This window comes from Bactrocera neohumeralis, unplaced genomic scaffold (assembly GCF_024586455.1).
Source record: "Bactrocera neohumeralis isolate Rockhampton unplaced genomic scaffold, APGP_CSIRO_Bneo_wtdbg2-racon-allhic-juicebox.fasta_v2 cluster09, whole genome shotgun sequence".
Taxonomy (NCBI): Eukaryota; Metazoa; Arthropoda; class Insecta; order Diptera; family Tephritidae; genus Bactrocera; species Bactrocera neohumeralis.
The window spans coordinates 6485633-6512658 of NW_026089622.1; the positions used below are offsets into that span (position 1 = coordinate 6485633).

The 27026-nt window shown below is 39.7% G+C and overlaps 1 pseudogene; it reads right to left on the minus strand.

The window, feature by feature from the left end:
* Positions 1–4887: 4887 nt before the first annotated feature.
* Positions 4888–5083, minus strand: LOC126764753 (small nucleolar RNA U3; annotated as a pseudogene).
* Positions 5084–27026: the final 21943 nt, after the last annotated feature.

The following is a 27026-nucleotide window of genomic DNA, read 5'->3' on the forward strand; positions in this document are numbered from 1 at the left end:
CGTAGTACATAGTTGCATTTGCGTATATTTTTTTTGAAATTAATATTTTGAATATATTTAAAAAATTTAATTTCATCTTTTGGTAAGTAATTTGCAAATATGTATACATATATACATAATATAATATAAATATTTTAGAAAATGGAGTATGACGAAAAAATCGAATTAATTGAAGATATTGTGAAATGTATGGAGGAAGCCATACAAATTGATTTAGACGATAGTAAAAAGGGTGATATATGTTTGTTTTAATAAATAAAATGTATTTCTTAATTGACAGAGCTGATTAATATATGTGATAGAGTGCCCCAAATACCTATAAGGAAAAAGAAGCGACAATGGGTTAAAGTAAAGAGTAGACAATGGGTTAAAGTAAAGTGAAAGAGAATGAGAAAAAAACTCGAGCAGAGTTGCGCAACACAAGTTGCTCGTGTGAAGGTAATGGGCGACAGCAAAAGAGAATCGCCCGAGAATTAGCAACTAAAGTTGCTTCATGTAATCGCAAACTTAGTTGTTCGGAAGTGTATACAAATATATGTACATATAAATATATATGAATGCATGAACATGCAAATTAATGCGCGCGCATGTAATATACGTATGTATGTACTGATAAGTGATAAAATCATGATTTGAATTTCTGAATGCGCACATGCGTATACATAAGTACATACATGCAATCATATGGGTAGATAGTAAGATTAATATGATAGACGATATATTTATACATATATTGTTGTGATAAATTCAATTTCTATTACTAATAAACATAATACAAAAATATTTATTAGTACAGTATATTATGTAAAAATCAAATAAAATTATTGAATATACAAGTCTAAATAGACTGTAAATAGTACTATGCATGCATTCATACAAAACTATACTCATATCATAATTATTACATGCCAATATGGAAATGCCGACGGCAAAACGCAAAAGCATACATACATATTTGCATACATTGCGAAAGCAAAAATTGAAGCATGGAAATATCACAGCGCTGTTGTAGGGAGTATCATAAGGAGCATGCATACATACATATGTATATTTATGTCTCTTCATATTCATGAGTATGTGAGAGAGCTGTATTTGTACACATTTTTCGCTGTTAAAAATGGAATATCAAAGAACTTATTTTTCTTCGATATTCCCTGATTGCGCATATGTACATGCTATGGCATCATAAACCGTACGTATGTATATTATTTCTCTTCATATTCTCTGTTTGAGTATGTGGAGAACTGTTAAAAATGTTAACATTTCACATCGTGAATTTTGAAGTTGTGAGGTGAATTCCTTACTCCAATCTTATAAATTGTTCGACATCGAACCTGCACCTTCTCTATGTTTTAAGTTCTCTGGTTCAGCATACAAATACATACATATGGTGTTTTCCGCTACAATGCCCATATCCAGCATTCCATTCCATGTCTTGCCGCGCATGCACATATATACACACAATTATATGGAAATATAAGTATTAATCTCTACGTTGTTATATACAAATGTTTCAATACCACTAATACGCATGGGGCTTTGCGCGAACATGTTGTAATCAAACAAATTTCATTTCTAGCGAGCAGGTTGCGCAAAATTGTTCGCCTTGCCGCGGATGCATAGAACATTAATTGATACATATATACACATGTTTCAATTCAACTCTTTACAATAATAACGAAGCTCGCATAAAACAGAATAAAAAATGTTAAAAGGTGTTTATATTTTAATTTTTTTTCGTATTAATATTAATATGAACAATGCAATAACTGATGCAATTTGCTTAAGAAATATTCAATTCATTACATCGATTTTTCCTTTCTAAATTGATGCAGTAGTTTTAAAGATATTGGAGTGTGAAGATAAAATTAGTCTATTTTTGAGGTTTTTTTGCTTATTGTCGCGCCTTTATAAGGCAAAATATTTTTTAAGGTGTCCTACGTTGGAGAGGAGGGCTCAAGGTATGTTTTGCAAAAAACCGGAATAAAATCGGTTAAGATTTAGCTGAGCTGTGAGGTTACATACACATTTTAAGGCTTTATTTTATAAGATGTAGAGATATATATTTCTGTCTCTTCATATTCTCGGTTAGAGTATGTGAGAGAATTGTAAAAAATGTTAAAATTGCGAGGCGAATTCCGACCTACCTGATCTTCACAAGACAATATGGCAATATATATGACAATATGTTTCTTTCACAAACAACCATAACTATTGTAATTAAAAATAATCTTGAATTTTTCGTTACAAAAAAAAAAGGTGCGTGGAGTCCCTACGCGCGGATGAAGTTAAACTTCTTAGTGATATTCCAAGAAATGCATATCATTTTGTATGAAAGAAAACTAGAAAACTTAAATTCACATTTGATAAATTTATTATGCACATAAAATGAAGAATAAAGCAAAGTCTAAATGAAGGAACTTCGACTAGAATAATAGTTCTGTCTCTTCGTTGCGGAAGGGAATATGCAGCGTAATCATCTCTCTTTTGTAATCCATCAACACGCGTTGAAGGCCCAGCAGTTATCGGTGAATTGACGACCGTTGATTTATCAGTAGTTATAGATGCTCCCGCAGAGATTGATGGAACAGCAAACGTTGAATCTTTTTTTACGCTCTATCTGATATTCCGCAGCTTTTTTCCTCTTCTTCGTTTGACTGCCAGCTATCATTTCCAATTGCTCCTTTTCCCGCTCTGCTTTCTTTCGTGCTCGGTATTCACGATAATATTGTGGTGTTTTCCCTCCTCTTGAAACACGGGCTACACTGTCTTTTTCCGCTGTAAAATCAATTTAAAATCAAAACATTAAAATTTTTGCCAATCCAATTGATATTAGTTTCAAAGCACAAATTTAATGCACAAGGTGCATCTATTACGGACAATTGAAATATTCAAGAGAAACTTACCATCACATAACCTGGAATCCGCTGATTTATGCGTTATATCACTGTCATTTATTTTATCAACGTTGATCGGAGGTCCAGCCAATTTGGCTGCCATATTGTCTTGTGAAGATCAGGTAGGTCGGAATTCGCCTCGCAATTTTAACATTTTTTACAATTCTCTCACATACTCTAACCGAGAATATGAAGAGACAGAAATATATATGTATTTATAAAATGATTTCTTTGATATTCCATAGGATGGAAATATGTATGTAGAACTCTTTTATTTTTGATTTATTATTTTTCAAATTATTTAATGCTAATTTGATCTTATTTTATAATAACTCATTTTAAATATATAAAAGATTTACCTGAACATTATGATGATATTTTCATGATTCATACGCAATGTACGAATGTAAGCAATTTCGTTTTGCCGTCGGCATTTCAATTTCTCATGCTTCAATTTTTGCTTTCAACCAAGAAATCGCTTGTATGTATGTATGTGCAATATATGCCTTTGCGTTTTGCGGTCGGCATTTCCATATTGACAATTATGTATTTCATTGTTTCGTTTTGGCCCAATTTTGTATATTAAGACAAGTGTCAATAATTGCGCCAAAATCAAATATATTATATATTCATATGTAAACATGTTTTAAACTTTACATAAAATTGAAGTGTCAATAATTGCGCCAATTTTCAAAAAGTTGGAAATTTTGCGCGAATAAGACGTGTGCGGGTTAAGTCGTGAATTTCACTTATATTAATTAATTTCCAAGTGCCGAAAAATGCGAAACGAAATATCAATAAATTTAAATAAATTTAAGTAAATTTACATGTATTTTCTTTTATATTTAATTGTCAATAAATTTTTTAAAAATTATTTGCCCTAGTTGTCCATTTTTTATTTTCTCACACATTTCAGCCGATTTTTGTATAGAAATTTGACCGGCGTAGAAGCAAAATGCGAAACAATCATACATACATATATTATGCCTTTTGCACATTTGTCTGTATGTTTGCGAAAGCAAATGTTCTACAAAAGCATATTTCTATACTTAAACAAAATTATTAGAACCATCATATGTTTCTTATGTACATGCATAACCAAACCATACTTAAGTCAGCGCAACCTAAGTGTCAATGGTGGTGTTGGTGGTAAGCGCTTGGAAAGTCAAGATGTTACCACAGGTTCGAATCTCGACAGAATAAATTTTTAATTTTTTGCTTTTAACATCGTATACTATACAAATAAATAGTTTTCTTACTAATAGAAATTAAATTTATCACAGCAATTTTATGTATATATATATTACATATGTATATTGCTGTGATAAATTTAATTTCTATTAGTAAGAAAAATATTTATTTGTATAGTATAAGATGTTAAAAGGCATACATCTTCTATCCCATCTTGTATCGGCACATGCTCATATGAGTGTATGTATACGCATGTGCGCGTTCAGAAATTGAAATCATATTTTCATCACTTATCAATATACTTATTACATGTGCGCGCATTGACTTGCATGTTCATACATTCATATATGCTTATATGTACATATATTTGCATACATTGCCAAACAAATAATGCACAAGCATACAAACATACATATGCGTACACATATGAGTATGTCACCAACAAAAAATTGCCTTCACAAGACAATATGGCAGCCAAATTGGCGAAGAACAAGTGTAGTACATTTTACAACAAAAACGATTTCATTCATGAACGCAGGCGCAAATTCCACAAGCGATCTCGCTTCATTCATAAAAACAGAGGCCGTAACATCTCCCCGAGCATGCCTTTGCCAACAAGTCGTCTTTTCGCGACAATGGCAGAAGCCAAAACTAATAAATTGCACAACTTTCTGGTGCTTCTCGCAAAAATCTTCGTCGATATGTATTCACGGAATGAATGATCCTGAGAAGTATAGTCTTAACTTTTCAACGGCTAACGCAGAGCATTTCAACCAAAAGGAATTTATTCATTAAAATCACCTCCCGTTTTATCCATTGTAAGCGAAAGATTTTCGCAGAAACATCATTTCTAATATGCCACAAGACAAAATTAGAAATAAACTTCTTAAACCCCACGCTGTCAGATAAAACGATATACCTCGTCATCGCGGGTCGATTTCCAAAAAATGTAAATGAAGACTAACTACAGGTATGATCCTGTAAAGTATAGTCTTAATTTTTCAACGGCCAACGCAGAGTATTTCAACCAAAAGATACGCAAAATAGTTGAGAATTCGCAGAAATGAAAGACAAACGAAAGAAAAAGAAGCATAACTTCAATAATGCACAAGCATACAACATACATATGCGCACACATGTGAATATGTCACCAACCAAAAATTGAAACATTGTTCTACAAAAACAACAACAGCATAAGCATGGCAACATTGTGTTGTTGGTAGAAAAGCCGAGCTGTGCCGCAAGAAACGAACAAGCGATCGCCGATTGTCACCGCTTCGCTTGCTGCTCGAACATCTTCGCAGACAAGGTTGCGTAGATTCTTATTGAGCAAGGTTGCGTAGATTCATAGTGAGCAAGGTTGCGTAGATTCATAGTGAGCAAGGTTGCGCAACCTGAATCTATCGCAACCTTTTCCGAACTCGTATAAGAAGTATAACTTCAAAAAGTACTTAAATTTAATTGAAACTCTGCAACTCTATTCTACTGTTCGAATATTGTTCGAGTATTGCTCGTACTAGATATATATTTATATGTATGTATGTAACTATTGTTCAAAAGTGCAAATTAACATAAGTGAAATTTAATTGAAGTCTCTCCAACTCTATTCTACTGTTCGAATATTGTTCGAATATTGCTCGAACTAGATCAGTGATGCCCAAACGCACACTACCAAACTGTGTGCTTGTGTTGGAGTATGAGAGAGCTTGCTGCTACACCCAAAAAAATACAAAACTTTAGTATTAATTAATATAAAAAAAATTTGACAGTGATTCGACAACTTTTACAACTTTTACAAAATTGTGAAATTAATGAAATTCCTTATTAATTTTTTTTCAATTACAAAAATAAAGACAATTCACATGTCAAAAAGAAATTAAAATCCAAAAAATATTAAATATTGAATTTATGTTGAAGTTTTCACCTAAACGGCTGTATCAAGAAACTATAAATCAATATTTTCATGGTTTTGAACCAACTTATCTAAATCTAGTTCGGAGCCGCAAAACTTTATACGAAGTAAGTCTTCAAGGTGCCGATCGTTAATTTTATTTCTAGTATTTGATTTTATTAATTTCAAAGTGGAAAACGAAACTTCGCGACAATAAGTAGTTCCAAACATTGAAAAGAGTTTCCACATTTCGTTCTTTAATTTCAGATAAAAGTTGTCGTTCAGATTTTTCCAAAACTGTTGCCCAGTTTCACGAGGCAACAGTAAATCACGTTGCATCTCTTCTAATTCGGATTTTAAATCTAAACTCACCCCAGAAGTATTACACCCAGTAGGGTCGTTATGAATTTCAATAATATGCTTACTTTTATAAAAGTCATGAAATCGGTTATGAAAATTAGTCTGCAATATATCAAGGATTGGTTGATATTCTTGCAGCCTTGCATGGTTAGAATATTTTTCTATAATAAAGCGTGTTCTTCTTAGAACAGTGAGAGCGTTTTCTTTAAAATTATTAATAAGCAAACTTAATTTATGGTGAAATTTTTCAATTGCTAAGACTAAATCGAATATTTGTTTATCGCGACCTTGTAAGGTCAAATTCAACTGATTAATTTGTTCACTTATATCCACAAGAAAAGCTAGATCTAATATAAAATTTGGATCTCTAAAAGATATAAGAAGTTCTTGGGACTCTGCTGTCGAATCGTTTTCTAAAAATAAGACAATTTCCCTGCGCAAATCAAAAACTCGCTTTAAACTTTTTCCGCGACTTAACCAACGAACCTCTGTAAACAGTGAGAGGTCACCATAATCTGCATCGATTTCTTTTAAAAACTTCTTGAATTTTCTATGCTTTAAAGAATTTCGGCCTCCCCTAATCCTATTTAAAAATTTTACAGAAACTTGCATTGCATGGGTCATATTCAAACACTTTGCAAATAGGGCTTGTTGATGTACATATAATGCAGTGAAAAAAGGGAAATTGTATCCGTTCTTGCTTAGAGTTCCAGAAAGTCCTTCATTTCTACCTACCATAACTTGAGCACCATCAGTACATATTAGGGCGGGTCGATTTAAAAATCGCCCATTGCTCTATGAAAATCATATTCTAGGAATCAAAATAAGAAACTTTGCCGAAGGAACCATACCTCTAAAACGAATTTTGATGCCCCCCAATTTGGGTCGAACTTTTGGGTAGGGGCAAATTTTGAAAAATCCCACTTTGACTCATTTAGAGTGCTCCAATCGATTGCAAATGTATGACCGACCCCCACTAACTTTGGACGGCCGATCCACCCATGCCAGTGGCACACCCCCTGGAACTCCCCTGGGGGGTTCCCTGTACAATCATTTCAAAAAATCACCATTTTTGGCCTTTACATGAAAAAAAATCAGCTAAATGGCTTATGTTTTTTTCTTTATTTTTATTTATTTATTTATAATAATATCTATTTTTTCTCTTAAGAAATTTATTCAGAATATATGTAAATAAAAAATTAATTTAAGTGAGTTATAGAAAAGAAACTAAAAAAAATTATTGTTTGAAGTCTTTTTTACTTTCAAGTCTGGGCAATTTCGCACGGCTCTCTAATGTCGTCGCCATAACAGCCACTACATTTTCCAGTATAACCCGTTTGGAAACGCTAGCTAGCAATTGAACATGTCGTTCCGTTCCTTATATGTGTGATGGAGTTTTTGGATCATTAAACGGTGGATCATCTTGATTTTAATATTCTTTCAATGTATCGTACGGAATGCTTCGCGTGAATGGTGGTTCAAATACGATATTTATAACATTCAAATTGATCATTTCTGTATAACTTGTGCAATTAAAGTTTATATCTAGTTTTTTATAAACTCTAAGTTCCATTGGCTCGTCAACATCGGTTCGATAGCGTAGAATTTTCTTGATGGCACAGTCGCGCTTTTCTTTCCTATCATCAAACAACATTGATAACAAGATATTTTCCGAATGCGCATAATATGAATTATCTTTAATTACTTGATTGACAATTTTGCGTAAACGAGGTTCTAGAAATCGTGACCAACCAATGAACTTGAAAAATAATGCACTGCCGTACACGACAGAGCTGTAATACTTGATATTGAAGTACATTGGCACATAACATTTAATTATAAATTCAACCAGAATTCTTAAATTTGCATCTGGATTTTCCGTTGTCACATATAATCGCAATAATCTAGCGGCCTTGGTGAGCCACCGAGAATGTACAATTTTCCCTAGTTTGATGTTAGCCAGATCCAGCGGAACCACCGGAACCACGCCGCTAGAAATTGCAAGGGCCATGTCGTATAAGTACTTCGAATCGGTGGAGGGGGGCATTCTGTAGCAGGGGGCATATTTTGCAACTCAATTTTCTGGAAGCCGTCCACCACCTTAAAATATATACATAATAATAAAATAATTAAAAATGGTTGACAATTATAATAAATGAGTGATAGCAATAACTTACCGGATGAGTTTCACACGTTTCGATTTGACGGCTCAGTTTTCCGGTTGCCGATCTTGGTCCAGTGCTGGTTGATTTATCCAAAGCTTCAAACAAATGCCGAAACGGAAGTTCGTTGAAGTGTGGAAGGCAGACAAACCAATGCAATGGTCTTTTTAACAGCAATTCGAATCGTCGTATAATTCCACCGTGTGGGCCAGTGTTTGTTGGGTCACCGTCAGTGCATATTCCAATTAATATATCCAGTGATATATTTTTATCGTTGAAAAAACCATTTAATTTGGTTGTTTTGTATTCAGCGGTTTCATGTTCCAGTCTTACGTAACCAATCAATTCAGAATTGGGTTCTCTCAAAATAACAAGATGAGGTTCTTTTACCATCCTAGTATGATACTTCCCATCAATTTTATCTATCGTTAAAGTATCATCTTTTCTGCCATCGAATGAAAACGCTAACAAATTGGTATCACCTAACCGTTTACGAATCACTTCTTGTCTGCATTTCTCTTTTTCTCTGCGAACTTTCGATTTATCCATGATGAGAGGTTTCCCATGCTTACCTTTAATTTTAAAATCTTGCAAAAGAACGGTTCCCAATGCTGATGCTACTCTGTCAGGCACACCAAATCTGTCACATACCAAGGCAAAGTTAAAACAATCGTATCTCTCTGTGTATTGCGAACTTGTGCTTCTATCCATATCTTCTTGAACCGGTGACGGTGCGTATGTTGAATCATCGGGATCTTGATATGTCGGCATTGATGACATAGACGTTGCTCCTTGCTCTTCAGTTTCCATCATAAATGCATTCATTGTTAGTCTTCTCTGATTATATTGATCGTGCATGAACTCTTTGAGGCGTTCGGGAACCCAGCCGCATGCACATGGAGCTGCCTTCAAATCGCATTTACATGTTCCAATGTAAAAAATTGTTTCCAGAGATTTTACATACTCTGTAAATTGTTGGGTGTTGTTTCTTCTCTTGATTTGCTTTTGATACTTGTCAAGCAATTTATTCAATTTATTACATACACTTTTTTCAGCATTATTTCCATACCAAGTTTTTCCCAAATTCCAATCAACTTATCTTGTACTTGAATAGTGAATGATTTATGGGAAACCTTTTTTTGTTCTGTTTTAGCACGTTCGCTTAAGTAAAAATAATATCTCAAGATATCCAGATGGGTTGGTAAATTAAGATCAGTCAAATCAGTAGACACACCAAAAGCAGTAACATCATGCCTGGGTATATGACTCATTGGGTTTTCGATAGTTGTTGATGTAGTTGCTTCATCTTGTGGTGTAGAGGATGGTGGATTCATTGTAAACTTTTTGATTTGGAATGGTCACTTCACTTATTATTTTTTTGAAATACCATAGTGGTTATTGCTTTAGTACTCCTCACTTTCAGAGGTAATAAGAATGAAATGGTAATTACAATTCTATTTCAAAATTTGCCCCTACCCAAAAGTTCGACACAAATTGGGGGACATCAGAATTCGTTTCAGAGGTATGGTTCCTTCGGCAAAGTTTCTTATTTTGATCCCTAGAATATGATTTTCATAGAGCAATGGGCGATTTTTTTGCCTCACCACAAATCGACCCGGCCTAGTACATATGCTACTTAATTTAGTTATATCAAAGACTGCAAGGACCATTGAATATACAGAATGTTACCAGTCACATGGCCATGCATAGATACAACCGAAAGCAAGTCCACTTTTGTATCGAAGTTTTCATCTACCGTTTTTACATAAATAATTAATTGGTTCACATCGGATATATCTGTACACTCGTCAATACATATGGAAAATACTTGCTTTCTTGCACCCTACGCATAGTCATATTATAAATATGTCGGCCTATTACTTCAGTGCGTCGAGTTATAGTTGTCCGTGATAAAGGTATTGAACTGATAGCGGCGAAAACTTCCTGACCTATAGTACTGAAACATTGAAAAACCTTTTCACACATATCTTAAAAAAAACTCCGTCCTCGAATGGTCTTCCCTGCTTTGCCAGCTCTAAAGCAACAGCAAAACTAGCCTTTCGTTGAGCATAACGAACGCTTGAGTTTTCCCCCCAATGAATCGTTAATGAATTGCTCATAAAACGGTTTTTTTAGTTGGCATATAAATAATTCTCTAGAACTGCCCGTTACCGATTCATAAATAGAATGGTTTCCGCTATAATGCCTTTTAACATAGTACTCCCTCTTTCGTTTAGTTATGCGTTTACAAACTAAACACTCAGCATTACCAAAAAAGTTTTCAGAAAACAAAAACTTGTTTTCCCACTCAATATTAAACATAGTAAAATTGTTAATCAGCGCGCGCATACAAATTACATGCGTAGCAGTCAACAGTCGTTGATCAAGTGATTTTCAAATGCACATTAATTTTCCACAATGTATAGAGAGCGCTTGACTAATACGTGTGAGCGAATCTCTGAGAGAGCAATAAAGTCGGCCGCCCGAGGGCTAGGTAAAGCGCTTCACTGAACTAGATATATACTTATATATGTATATGTAACTATTGTTCAAAAGTGCAAATTAACATAAGTGAAATTGAAGATATAAAAAATATGATGGCTCAAAATCAAATGTTAAACGTTGAACGTTGTTTATCAGCAATAATACAATTATCTTCTTCTTAATTGGCGTTGACACCGCTTGCGCCATTACAGCCGAGTTAACAACAGCGCGCCAGTCGTTTCTGTTTTTCGCTACGTGGTCCTTCTTCAATTGGTCCTTCCAACGGAGTGGAGGTCTTCCTCTTCCTCTGCTTCCCCCGGCGGGTACTGCTTCGAATACTTTCAGACCTGAAGTGTTTTCGTCCAACCGGACAACATGACCTAGCCAGCGTAGCCGCTGTCTTTTAATTCGTCGTATATCTCGTACAGATCATCGTTCCATCGAATGCGATATTCGCCGTGGCCAATGCGCAAAGGACCATAAATTTTTCGCAGAACTTTTGTCTCGAAAACTCGTAACGTCGACTCATCGGTTGCTGTCATCGTCCAAGCCTCTGCACCATATAGCAGGACGGGAATTATGAGCGACTTATAGAGTTTGGCTTTTGTTCGTCGAGAGAAGACTTTACTTTTCAATTGCCTACTCAGTCTGAAGTAGCACTTGTTGGCAAGAGTTATCCTGCCTTGGATTTCCAGGCTGACATTGTTGGTGATGTTAATACTGGTTCCTAAATAGACGAAATTATCTACAACTTCAAAGTTATGACTGTCAACAGTGACGTGAGAGCCAAGTCGCGAGTGCGACGACTGTTTGTTTGATGACAGGAGATATTTCGTCTTGCCTCGTTCACTGCCAAACCCATTTTCTGTGCTTCCTTGTCCAGCCTGGAGAAAGCAGAACTAACGGCGCTGGTGGTGAGGCCGATGATATCAATATCATCGGCATACGCCAGCAGCTGTACACTCTTATAGAAGATGGTACCTTCTCTATTTAGTCCTGCAGCTCGAACGATTTTCTCCAGAAGTAGGTTGAAGAAGTCGCACGATAGGGAGTCGCCTTGTCTGAAACCTCGTTTGGTATCGAACGGCTCGGAGAGGTCCTTCCCGATCCTGACGGAGCTTTTCGTGTTGCTCAACGGCGGGGATTACCAATTTGCGGGGATACCAAATTCAGACATCGCGGCATAAAGGCAGCTCCTTTTCGTGCTGTCGAAAGCAGCTTTGAAATCGACGAAGAGGTGGTGTGTGTCGATTCTCCTTTCACGGGTCTTTTCCAAGATTTGGCGCATGGTGAATATCTGGTCGGTTGTTGATTTTCCAGGTCTAAAGCCACACTGATAAGGTCAAATCAGTTTGTTGACGGTGAGCTTTAATCTTTCACACAATACGCTCGATAGAACCTTATATGCGATGTTGAGGTGGCTAATCCCACGGTAGTTGGCGCAGATTGTAGGGTCTCCTTTTTTATGGATTGGGCATAGCACACTTAAATTCCAATCGTTGGGCATGCTTTCGTCCGACCATAATTTACAAAGAAGCTGATGCATTCTCCTTGTGAGTTCTTCGCCGCCGTGTTTAAATAGCTCGGCCGGCAATCCGTCATCCCCTGCCGCTTTGTTGTTCTTCAGGCCGATAATTGCTATTCGAACTTCTTCATGGTCGGGCAATGGAACGTCTGCTCCATCGTCATCGATTGGGGAATCGGGTTCGCCTTCTCCTGGTGTTGTGCGTTCACTGCCATTCAGCAGGCTGGGGAAGTGTTCCCTCCATAATTTAAGTATGCTCTGGGCATCGGTGACTAGATCACCTTTGGGGGTTCTACAAGAGTATGCTCTGGTTTTGAAACCTTCTGTAAGCCGCCGCAATTTTTCGTAGAATTTCCGAGCATTTCCCCTGTCGGCCAGCTTATCAAGCTCTTCGTACTCACGCATTTCGGCCTCTTTCTTTTTCTGTCTGCAAATGCGTCTCGCTTCCCTCTTCAACTCTCGGTATCTATCCCATCCCGCACGTGTTGTGGTCAATCGTAATGATGCGAGGTAGGCAGTCAGTTTTCTTTCCGCTGCGACACTGCAATCCACGTCGTACCAGTTGTTCTTTTGCACTTTTCGAAAACCTATGGTTTCGGATGCAGCTGTACGTAAGGAGTTTTAAATGCCGTCCCACAGTTCCTTATACCGAGTTGTTGACGAGTGCTCTCAGAGAGCAGGAGTGCAAGCCGAGTAGAAAATCGTTCGGCTGTCTGTTGTGATTGCAGCTTCTCGACATCGAACCCTCCTTGTGTTTGTTGTCGTGCGTTTTTTGCTGCACAGAGGCGGTTGCGAATCTTGGCTGCAACGAAATAGTGGTCCGAGTCGATGTTAGGACCTCGGAGCGTACGCAGAACACTGGAGACGTGTCTTCCGTCTATCACTACATAATCGATCTGGTTGGTGGCTTTTCGATCCGGAGACAGCTAGGTAACTTGATGTATCTTCTTGTGTTGGAATCTAGTACTACAGATAACCATATTTCGGGCCCCGGCGAAGTCGATCAGCCTCAACCCATTTGGGGATGTTTCGTCGTGGAGGCTGAATTTACCGACCGTAGTGCCAACGATACCTTCTTTGCCCACCCTAGCGTTAAAGTCGCCAAGAACGATTTTGATATCGAGGCGGGGCAGCTCTCATAAGCGCGTTCCAAGAGCTCATAGAAAGCATCTTTGGTCACATCGTCCTTCTCTTCCGTCGGAGCGTGTGCGCAAATCAGAGATATGTTAAAGAACCTCGCTTTGATGCGAATTGTGGCTACACGTCCATTCACCGGAGTGAATGATAGTCCTCGGCGACGGAGTCTCTCATCCACCACGAATCCAACACCAAACTTGCGCTCCTTTATATGACCACTGTAGTAAATGTCACAAAGACCTACTCGTCTCTGTCCTTGTCCGGTCCATCGCATTTCTTGGACGGCGGTGATGTCAGCCTTTATTTTCGCGAGGACATCAACTGGCTGGGCAGCGGCACCTTCCCAATTAAGGGACCGGACATTCCAGGTGCATGCCCTTATATCGTAGTCCTTATTACGTTTGCCATGTTCGTCATCAAAAGGGGGGTCTCTCATCCGAGGCTTGTTGCTTCCTTTCATTGCGGGTGTTTTTTTACGTGGCAGGTCCCAAACCCGGCGCACAACCCTGTGTAGGGGATATTTCGCCTTCTCACTTTAGCTCGCCTTCAAACGGATGTTCTTAGGCTGCCCAGAGGATACTTTGTCAAAGACCGAAAGTAGTGAGCTGCTTGAGCCATGTGTAAAAGAATCGTTTCTGGCCACTCCCAAGTGAATGGCGATCAGAGAACTTTCCTCACTTGCGTGAACTTCTACACATGACTCCATCCTCCGATATTGCTTCAACAAAATGCTTCACAGCAGGAAACTAGTATTAAGCAGAAAATAGAAAAAGATCTAAAATACTTACAGCCATTTGAGGGTAATGCAAAAAAATTACCGGCGTTTATTGAGGCAATTGATAGGGTACTAGCTGAGTATGTAGGACAACAGCAGGTAGCATTCCGAGTAGTTTATGATTTAGATATTTTAGGATTGGCAAAAAATTTTTTAACATTGAATCCTCCAGAAAATTGGGATACATGCAAAATAAGATTAAAACAGCACTTTAGGCCAACAAAGGACCAGTTGACTTTGACCAACGACATCGCTAACCTTAGGTTGGGTAGTGTCGGTGAACTTGGTAGGAAAACAAAAGAAATAATGGATAATATTACCGAATATTGTGCTTTGAGTGAAACAGGCGGTATGATGAAAGAAATATTTTCAGGAATACTTATACAAATGGTAAAGCCACTTGCAGCAGGGACTTTTGCCTATATGATACGCAATATAACGACATGGGCTGACATGGCAAATACGATCCAAAATTTTATAGGGCTGGACGATGGAAATTTAAATCCTATATTTTTAGCAAGAAACAGAAATTCAAACCAATTTGATCAGAAGGCAAGAAATGTTAATAGTAACCAAAATCAAAATAATCAAAAAATAAACAACAGGAGACAAAATATTGGCGATTAAAACAATGATCGTTGTTATGCACAAAATAATTCGCGGCGATACTCCCAAATAAATACTAAGTTTTCAGGGCAGAATAATTATCATCCAAATAATCTACAGAGACAAGGAAATTCAGGCCAATATACAAATCGATATCGTAATAATAATATTAATTCACTCAGTCCTTTTTTTACGCTATCTCTTTTTACGCTATTTCACTTTAACGCGGTTATTTTTGCAGCGCAAATTCCTTTTTTTACGCGAATTTCTCACTTTAACGCGATTGCTTTTTTACGTTTTTCGCTTGTTTACATATTTTATGCGTAATAATTTTTGAGTGAGAGTGAGTGTATGGGTATAGAGTTTCGGGAATTTCGTTAAAATATTAAGTTCCTCATTATTGCATCAGCCGTTGATTGTGTTGTGATTGGTTGTTTGCATGCCGTCTCTTCAAGAAGTACCGTTTTAGCGGGGCGACAGCGTGGCGTCGCTATCGTCGAGTGAGGTTCGGTGGTAAGCACAAAAGGAAGAAAACGACGTAGATTCAGTCTTGTTTAGGATGTTTATGTGCAAACTCAGTCGGAGATGCTAAGTCAATCAGAACATCAATCCATAGTTCTTACTATTGATTCTTATACAAATTCTAGTGATATCAGTGCCGGCTATCAAAATAAGCGGCTAAGAATAATTTCCATTACGGATAATGACAGTGATTAAACAGCATTCAACGGTTTTTTCAATAAATCTACCTATTTTCTTTTTTCTTCTCTTTTATATATGGTTTTGTTTTGTATTTTTTATTTTGTTATGAATGAATAAATCATAAGTCTGAAATTTTAAACTTATTGTATTGTTTTTGAATTTTTTTTTGCGCGTATATTTTGTTATACGCGATATTTTTTATATTCGGAACCAATTCGTCAGTTAATATTGGAAAACTAACCATGTTTACGCGATTTTTTTCTACGCGATTAGTGTCAGAACCAATAATCGCGTAAAAAAAGGACTGAGTGTAATAATAATAACGGCTATAGTAATTCAGCAAGACAAAATATACAGAACGGCACTCGACAAACAAGACGTTCAAATGGCTCAACACCCATGTGTCAGGAGACCTCTTTTCAGTTAGTAATACGAAATAGTTTATCATACAAAAAGTTTATTTAATCTTTTAAAAGATGGTTTTACAAAGTTCTTTTTTTAGAAGATATAGAAATAATAAAATAGGTAACGAACAGCGAAACGTGTGTACGCAGCCGACACCACTCGACGACTCTTCATGTACGGATGCCACCCCTGGGCTGTTACTATTTAGGACATAGGTTGCCAGATTGTTGACAGTCGGCCTTTCCTGACCGGAAATCGACCTCGATTTCGGTGCCATCGTAGTTTTCGGGAAAAAGTTCGTCATCAAGTTCGGGACAGTTGTAGCACCACGGCTTAAGTTTGCTTGACTCATAAACGGATGAGAAAGTTCATGATTTTATTGGCATACCTGGCACGTCTTCTATTAAATACCGATCATTATTCAATACCTTCGCGATACGATAGGGTCCACGATATTTCGGTTCTAATTTTCTCGACTCTCCGGTTGCGGAAACTTCGTTTTCTATGACTACTAAATCGTTTTCGTGATATATACGAGGAAGGGAATGCCTTTCATCGAACCGTTTTTTCCATCTTTCTCTTTCTCGCTCGATATTTTTGGATGCAAGGGTACGTTTTTCAACTATCGGAATATTATTGGTACATTCGTCTACGTCTTCATGTACGGCGGCAACTAACTGATTGTATGCAAGATAGCGTAAGCTAAAGTCAAAAATGAGTTCGTTTGGGCTGTAACCCGACGTTTTATTTTTCTGCCAGTTAATAGAAAATTGTAAATTTCGTAACATTAAGTCCCATTCTTTTTGATTATCTACAGACGTCCGCAAATAACTAAGGATTGTTTGATTTGCGCGTTCGACTTGACCGTTCGACCGCGGGGTACGTACAGCCGTTTTAACGTGTTTTATCCCGTTCTCTTTGCAATAGGCCGTAAATGTTTTGGATGTGTAAGCGGTACCACGATCAGAATTTTTTTTGGCCGGTAACCCAAAATAGCTAGTTATCTCGTTTAAGGTATTTATTACGTGAATCGTCTGCGTGTCGCGCACCGCTTTAACTATAAGATACTTTGAAAAGGCATCGGATATAGCCAAAATGTAACAATTTCCTTTCTTACTGCGAATGAATGGACCTAGGTGGTCAACGTGAATTACGCGAAACGGTATCGGTTCTGTCGGATCGTAGTGCATTACACCTTCGACTTTACCGGACTGGGCTTTTCGATAGCAACAATTAATGCACGCGGCGAATTTTTTAGGTATTTACGCATTTGGGGAAACCAAAACTTACTACGAATGCGAGTGATCGTCTTCTCTAACGCATGATGAGCAATACGCCTTCGTACAGCTTTTGGAACGACGAACTTAAGGCCATCGTCGTCTAGACGATAAAGGTGGGGATTTTGGATTCGAAAATATTTCTTGATTTCTGTTTCTCGATCAGATTTAACATGACCTCGTAGAATGGCGACTACTTCTCGTAACTTCTCGTCTTGAATTTGCATAGTGTAAAGCCAATCGTTGACGTTGGCTTGTATCTCGAGGACAGAACCTACCGGTTCCACGTTTTCAGCGGGCTGATCAGGTGCTTTACTTATGGCATCTACATGTGGTAGCCTGCTACTGGAACGATGTACTGCTTCAAACTCGAGTTCGGATAATTTCAGCCACCATCGAGCGATTTTTGCTTTGAGCTCTTTGTTATCTCGAACTTTGGCTACGGCTGCACAATCGGTCACAAGACGAAATTTCTTACCAAGAAGGTATATGCGGAAACGGTCCAGCACTTCGGCAACGGCGAGAGCTTCTAACTCATATGAATGATATCGGCTTTCGGGCTCTGTGCAATGACGGCTGTAGTACATAGTAGGCTGCCACATTTTACCATCATACGACTGCATTAAGACACCTGCGAGGCCGATACTGCTAGCGTCAGTATGTACCTCATGCTGCGCATTTTGGTCGTAAAGGGCCAACACCGGAGCGGATGTCAAAAGATCGATAACACGTTGAAATGCTTGTTGTTGTGGCTCATTCCAGCGCAATGAGTTGCGTTCGGATTTTCGTAACATTGTTGTTAAAGGTTTAGTGATTAATGAAAATTCAGGGACAAATTTCCTGAAGAATCCCGTGAGTCCTAGGAAACGTCTTCTTCTTCTTCTTCTTAATTGGCGTAGAAACCGCTTAAGCGATTATAGCCGAGTGACTTTCGCTACGTGGCGCCAATTGGATATTCCAAGCGAAGCCAGGTCCTTCTCCACTTGGTCCTTCCAACGGAGTGGAGGTCTTCCTCTTCCTCTGCTTCCCCCGGCGGGTACTGCGTCGAATATTTTCAGAGCTGGAGTGTTTTCATCCATCCGGACAACATGACCTAGCCAGCGTAGCCGCTGTCTTTTAATTCGTCGTATATCTCGTACAGATCATCGTTCCATCGAATGCGATATTCGCCGTGGCCAATGCGCAAAGGACCATAAATTTTTCGCAGAACTTTTGTCTCGAAAACTCGTAACGTCGACTCATCGGTTGCTGTCATCGTCCAAGCCTCTGCACCATATAGCAGGACGGGAATTATGAGCGACTTATAGAGTTTGGCTTTTGTTCGTCGAGAGAAGACTTTACTTTTCAATTGCCTACTCAGTCCGAAGTAGCACTTGTTGGCAAGAGTTATCCTGCCTTGGATTTCCAGGCTGACATTGTTGGTGATGTTAATACTGGTTCCTAAATAGACGAAATTATCTACAACTTCAAAGTTATGACTGTCAACAGTGACGTGAGAGCCAAGTCGCGAGTGCGACGACTGTTTGTTTGATGACAGGAGATATTTCGTCTTGCCCTCGTTCACTGCCAAACCCATTTTCTGTGCTTCCTTGTCCAGCCTGGAGAAAGCAGAACTAACGGCGCTGGTGGTGAGGCCGATGATATCAATATCATCGGCATACGCCAGCAGCTGTACACTCTTATAGAAGATGGTACCTTCTCTATTTAGTCCTGCAGCTCGAACGATTTTCTCCAAAAGCAGGTTGAAAAAGTCGCACGATAGGGAGTCGCCTTGTCTGAAACCTCGTTTGGTATTGAACGGCTCGGAGAGGTCCTTCCCGATCCTGACGGAGCTTTTGGTGTTACCCAACGTCAGTTTACATAGCCGTATTAGTTTTGCGGGGATACCAAATTCAGACATCGCGGCATAAAGGCAGCTCCTTTTCGTGCTGTCGAAAGCAGCTTTGAAATCGACGAAGAGGTGGTGTGTGTCGATTCTCCTTTCACGGGTCTTTTCCAAGATTTGGCGCATGGTGAATATCTGGTCGGTTGTTGATTTTCCAGGTCTAAAGCCACACTGATAAGGTCCAATCAGTTTGTTGACGGTGGGCTTTAATCTTTCACACAATACGCTCGATAGAACCTTATATGCGATGTTGAGGAGGCTAATCCCACGGTAGTTGGCACAGATTGTGTGGTCTCCTTTTTTATGGATTGGGCATAGCACACTTAAATTCCAATCGTTGGGCATGCTTTCGTCCGACCATATTTTACAAAGAAGCTGATGCATGCACCTTATCAGTTCTTCGCCGCCGTGTTTGAATAGCTCGGCCGGCAATCCGTCGGCCCCAGCCGCTTTGTTGTTCTTCAGGCCGGCAATTGCTATTCGAACTTCTTCATGGTCGGGTAATGGAACGCCTGCTCCATCGTGATCGATTGGGGAATCGGGTTCTCCTTCTCCTGGTGTTGTGCGTTCACTGCCATTTAGCAGGCTGGAGAAGTGTTCCCTCCATAATTTAAGTATGCTCTGGGCATCAGTGACTAGATCACCTTTGGGGGTTCTACAAGAGTATGCTCCGGTTTTGAAACCTTCCGTAAGCCGCCGCATTTTTTCGTAGAATTTTCGAGCATTACCCCTGTCGGTCAGCTTACCAAACTTTTCATACTCACGCATTTCGGCCTCTTTTTTTCTCTCTGCAAATGCGTCTCGCTTCCCTCTTCAACTCTCGGTATCTATCCCATCCCGCACATGTAGTGGTCGATCGTAACGTTGCGAGGTAGGCAGCCTGTTTTCTCTCCGCTGCGACACGGCACTCCTCGTCGTACCAGCTGTTCTTTTGCACATTCCGAAAAACCAATGGTTTCGGTTGCAGCTGTACGTAAGGAGTTTGAAATGCCGTCCCATAGTTCCCTTATACCGAGTTGTTGACGAGTGCTCTCAAGGAGCAGGAGTGCAAGCCGAGTAGAAAATCGTTCGGCTGTCTGTTGTGATTCGACGCACCTTCTTGTGTTTGGTGGCGACGTCGAGGCGGGTGCGAATCTTAGCTGCAACAAGATAGTGGTCCGAGTCGATGTTAGGACCTCGTAGCGTACGCACATCAAAACACTGGAGACGTGTCTTCCGTCTTAACTCTGTAGTATTCGTCGGCGCTGGGAAATTGGAGATGGCTGATAGCTTACGGTTCCAAGGCATTATACCATTCTCGGTTATCACGTGACCAAGGTATTCGATTTTACTTTCTAAAAATTTGCATTTGTCGATTCGCAAAGTCAAACCGCTTTCTCTAAGGAGAGTCAGGAACTTTTCAATACGCTGTAAACCTTCTTCAATCGTACGACTGGGTATAATGTCATCTAGATACGCCAAAACCTCACCCCTTTTCATTTTAGCCACCAACGTGTTCATAACAGTTTGAAACACGGCCGGAGCATTGACCAGCCCAAAAGGCATTCTGTTAAACTCGTAGTGCCCTTTATTGGTGACAAATGCCGCGAATTGTTTCGATTTCTCCTCGAGCTCAATTTGATAGTACCCCATTCCTAAATCTAGCGTTGTAAAATATTTATTACCTGCGAGCTGTACGAAGTGTTCCTCCATAACTGGCATTGGCTATGACATTTTGGTTGTAATTTTATTTAGGCACCTATAGTCTACGCAAAGACGATGCTCACCGTTTTGTTTTTCAACCAGGACGATTGGTGACGCGTACGGAGATTCGGATGGTCGTATAATTTCGTTTTCGAGTAATTCTTTGATGATATCGGCGACGATTGGTCTTTTCGAAAAAGGGATACGATACGGCTTCATATTTACGGGTGTTTGCGAGTTCAATTCAATTTCCATTTTTTTTAGTTTACAACGACCAAGATCAGAAACATTCTCTGAGAACACATCACGGTACGACGAAAATATTTGCTCGAGTTTAATCAAAAAATTTGTATCGATTATTGTGTCGGCACGTTTGCTTAAAGCATTTTCGACACGACAACCACCGTTCTCAATCACTAGTCGACTACCGTTTCTACATAAGCAATCAGTTCCAAGCAAGATATTTTCGTCTAATAAATTGTCTTTCACGATTAAAATGTCACTTTCAAACTTATCATTGTCGATTTCGACGATTGCGTTTATTTTTTCGTTGCATACGTATTTACCTCCACCGAATCCGTTCAGTGTGATAGAGCATGTACTGATACTACCGAGTTTTATCGCCAAACTTTCTTTGACGAGAGTACGACTGCTTCCCGGATCTACGAAAGCATTTGTACTTACACCATTAACTTTAATTTGCTTTAAAATACCGTCAGAGATTTCGTTTTTCACTGGCTCGATTGCCCTTACAGAGTTTGATTTTTCGGGACACTTTTCGGTTGTATGGTTAGTGCGTTCAGATCGATCATGTTGTGATAGACGGAAGACACGTCTCCAGTGTTTTAGATGTGCGTGCGCTACGAGGTCCTAACATCGACTCGGACCACTATCTTGTTGCAGCTAAGATTCGCACCCGCCTCTGTGCAGCAAAAAACGCGCGCCACCAAACACAAGGAAGGTTCGACGTCGAGAAGCTGCAATCACAACAGACAGCCGAACGATTTTCTACTCGGCTTGCACTCCTGCTCTCTGAGAGCACTCGTCAACAACTCGGTATAAGGGAACTGTGGGACGGCATTTCAAACTCCTTACGTACAGCTGCAACCGAAGCCATTGGTTTTCGGAAAGTGCAAAAGAACAGCTGGTACGACAAGGAGTGCCGTGTCGCAGTGGAGAGAAAACAGGCTGCCTACCTCGCAACGTTACGATCGACCACTACACGTGCGGGATGGGATAGATACCGAGAGTTGAAGAGGGAAGCGAGACGCATTTGTAGACAGAAGAAGAAAGAGGCTGAAATGCGTGAGTACGAAGAGCTTGATAATCTGGCCGACACGGGTAATGCTCGAAAATTCTACGAAAAAATGCGGCGGCTTACGGAAGGTTTCAAGACCGGAGCGTACTCTTGAGGAACCCCCAAAGGTGATCTAGTCACTGATGCCCAGAGCATACTTAAATTATGGAGGGAACACTTCTCCAGCCTGCTGAATGGCAGTGAACGCACAACACCAGGAGGAGGAGAACCCGATTCCCCAATCGATGACGATGGAGCAGACGTTCCATTACCCGACCATGAAGAAGTTCGAATAGCAATTGCCGGCCTGAAGAACAACAAAGCGGCTGGGGCCGACGGATTGCCGGCCGAGCTATTCAAACACGGCGGCGAAGAACTGATAAGGTTCATGCATCAGCTTCTTTGTAAAATATGGTCGGACGAAAGCATGCCCAACGATTGGAATTTAAATGTGCTATGCCCAATCCATAAACAAGAAGATCCCACAATCTGCGCCAACTACCGTGGGATTAGCCTCCTCAACATCGCATATAAGGTTCTATCGAGCGTATTGTGTGAAAGATTAAAGCCCACTTTCAACAAACTGATTGGACCTTATCAGTGTGGCTTTAGACCTGGAAAATCAACAACCGACCAGATATTCACCATGCGCCAAATCTTGGAAAAGACCCGTGAAAGGAGAATCGACACACACCACCTCTTCGTCGATTTCAAAGCTGCTTTCGACAGCACGAAAAGGAGCTGCCTTTATGCCGCGATGTCTGAGTTTGGTATCCCCGCAAATTGGTAATCCCCGCCGTTGAGCAACACGAAAAGCTCCGTCAGGATCGGGAAGGACCTCTCCGAGCCGTTCGATACCAAACGAGGTTTCAGACAAGGCGACTCCCTATCGTGCGACTTTTTCAACCTGCTTCTGGAGAAAATAGTTCGAGCTGCAGGACTAAATAGAGAAGGTACCATCTTCTATAAGAGTGTACAGCTGCTGGCGTATGCCGATGATATTGATATCATCGGCCTCACCACCCGCGCCGTTAGTTCCGCTTTCTCCAGGCTGGACAAGGAAGCACAGAAAATGGGTTTGGCAGTGAACGAGGGCAAGACGAAATATCTCCTGTCATCAAACAAACAGTCGTCGCACTCGCGACTTGGCACTCACGTCACTGTTGACAGTCATAACTTTGAAGTCGTAGATAATTTCGTCTATCTTGGAACCAGCGTAAACACCACCAACAATGTCAGCCTAGAAATCCAACGCAGGATAACTCTTGCCAACAGGTGCTACTTCGGACTGAGTAGGCAATTGAGAAGCAAAGTCCTCTCTCGACAAACAAAAACCAAACTCTATAAGTCACTCATAATTCCCGTCCTGCTGTATGGTGCAGAGTCTTGGACGATGTCAACAACGGATGAGTCGACGTTACGAGTTTTCGAGAGAAAAATTCTGCGAAAGATTTATGGTCCTTTGCGCGTTAGCCACGGCGAATACCGCATTCGATGGAACGATGAGCTGTACGAGATATACGACGACATCGACATAGTTCAGCGAATTAAAAGACAGCGGCTACGCTGGCTAGGTCATGTTGTCCGGATGGACGAAAACACACCAGCTCTGAAAGTATTCGACGCAGTACCCGCCGTGGGAAGCAGAGGAAGAGGAAGACCTCCACTCCGTTGGAAGGACCAAGTGGAGAAGGACCTGGCTTCGCTTGGAATATCCAATTGGCGCCACGTAGCGAAAAGAAGAAACGACTGGCGCGCTGTTGTTAACTCGGCTATAATCGCTTAAGCGGTTTCTACGCCAATTAAGAAGAAGAAGAGGTTAGTGCGTTGACATTTTGCGCAACGAATTTTTTTCTGTGGCTCCGGGCACTTAATGGAATAATGCCCCGTTTTTGAACAGTTGTAACACTTTATATTTTCATTCGATTTAGGAATTGTGTTACGCGTACCGGACGTAAGATTTATGGATTGTATTGGCTTTGGTTCATAATACGTGATTATTTTCCCGTCGTTATAAATGGAATAGTTATTTATATCACGTAACAAATCAATACACCGTGTATAACTGTTCGAAATTTTTCTTTTCAAATCACTATCATTAATACCGTTGATGATGTGAACAACAATATCAATAATAATGAAATTCTTGAGGAGATTCGTTTTCCCCTCTTCTCATTTGCGACATTTTAATATGGGCATCGGCGACACTGTATAATGTTGGAAAATCTTCAATAAATCGGTTTGAAAACGCGGACCAGGTCGTGTATACAACAGGCAAGGAATCGACCCACTGCTTGGCTGGTCCTTGCATTTTCTTTTGCACAGAAGAAGAACATTGTCATCGATACTGTATGCATTACGTAGCATTTCGACGCGTTGAATAAACTGTGTAGCATTTAATGACATCTTTGAAATTGGATTAAACGATGGCAATAGATCAATTATTTCGCGCACATTAAACATTGGACGCGGTTGCCAATTTTGCTGGTGGTGAATTGGTGCATACGGTGGATGAGATACTACGGGACAAGTTGGATAAACAGGAACCTGCGTGTACCTAGGGGTATGCTCAGGTATTGAATAAGCTACTTGCTAATACGTTTGCGTGACCGGTATCTGCAGCGAGGATACCGGTATTTGCGTTTGTAAGGTCGGTACCGGCAACAGAGGTACAGGGAATTGCATTTGCGTGGTTGGTACCTGCAATGGGGGTACTACTGATTGCACGGTGTGTACGTTCGAGGATGTGAGAAGTGTATTTGTATCCAATGGTGACGAAATACGTTGTGGTACAAAGTCTGCAGATGTTGCAGCAACATTTTGCTGCAGTCCTATTTCGCGAATTGTCTTTTCCAACTCAGCAACTCGTTCTAACAATACCGAACTAGCACTTTCGTAATGCTCCTCGTTATGTTTATACCTCTCTAGACGATTTATGAGCTTATTTTTGTTACCACTACAAGCGAGTTCTGCATCTCTACACATTTGCTTTAGATCAGGCCGGTCCAACATAATTTTGTGAAGGGCCAGGTTTAGCATTTTCATTACCGTAGCGGGCCAAAAAAAAAAAATAAAATTACCTTCAGTTTTGGTATATTTATTTATTTATAAATAATTAATGTAACAATGGCCTTAGCATATAAAGATATTCTTATTCTTAAAATCTAATTAATGAGATGTCTGAAATTTTTTCTGTTTGCACAGCGCATCTATGTGAGCTGGAGTTTTAGAAGTGGCTATGCGCAAAATGCCTTTAAGATGGCTATCTAATAAAGATGATCTGGTTTTTGATTTGTTAAATTTCATGCGAGAAAACAGCTGCTCGCAAACATATGTACTACCAAATAAAGAAATTTGTTGAATAGCCAGCTTAGTAAGGTTTGGGTATTGCCTGGGTGTAATATACTTTTTTAAAATTCAATTAAGTTTGGAAGACAATTATTATATGCTGTTTTTGGATGAGAGCTGCTTTGAATTCTATTAACTCCAGCTGTAAACTCTGCGCAGCGCCTTCAATTTCAACATCAAATGGATTTTGAAATACTTTCATGCAGGGAGTTTGTGATTTGAAGTCTGCGAATCTGTCGTCAAACTCGTTCCTTAATCTTTGTAACATCAACACGTACTTGTCAAAATCCAGGGTATCTTGCTTTTTTGTAGATAAGGTCTCCCAATGAATCAACTGCTTTTGTTCCAGCTGCTTTTCCAACAATAAAAGCTTTTTTGTGAAAGCTAGAACCTGTTCGTATAACTGTGTGTATAGTTGGTCTTTCCCTTGTAGTTTTAAGTTAAGATCAGAAAGATATTTAGTTATATCAACCAGGAAAGCCAGATCAGCCAACCACTCCTCATCAGTAAGGAAAGTAATTTCTTGGTCTTTGTTGCCAAGAAAAATCTTTAAGTCGTCCAGCAGGGAATAGAATCGTTTTTGTGTGGCTGCTCTGCTGAGCCAGCGAACGCGACTGAAGTATACAATGTCTTCGTGATCTGAGCCGACATCAGCCAGAAAAGCCTGGAACTGTCTGTGGTTAAGCCCTCTTGCGCTTATAAAATTAACTGTCTGCACTACTTTATCCATCACGTGTATCAGGCCTATACAACTGGGATGCCCAAAGACTATAAGAGATGGCGGGCCGGATGGTGGCCCGGGGGCCGTATGTTGGACAGGCCTGCTTTTGATCAACGACGTTTTTATTGCGCAAATTTTCCATTATCACGTTTTGTTTTGCTACCGATGTTGAACGAGTTGAAGTTTTACTATATCAGCGAGCAAAGTACGCTTGCGTGCTGAATAATAAACGAGCGTAGAAAAACAAACACACGATTAATTTTCGTTATATTCGTTTATGTTGTGACTACGGCACAACATATTCCAATGATATAGGCGAATCAATGGAACTTGTAGAACGTTAAAGACATTATGCGAGCGTATAGCTGTGTGAAACGAAAGTGAGAAAATGTTGCATTGTTCTCCGTGTGATAAAAGATCGTTGTATTCTTTTTCGTTAACGATCGTTATCGATATGTGTGCATGCGTGAGTGACTCAGCTTATTCTGCTGAATGAAGAGCAACGAAACGAAAGAAACTGAGAGATAACGAACTCTCTCTGAACTTGTGAGAAGCAACGAGACAATTTTAAATTAACGGCAAATAATTTCACAACGAATGTTCAGCAGAGCCCCGATTTCCAAGAACTCTATTTTTTTACTATTTCGGTTAGTAATCGATTACCGTAGACTAAATCAAAT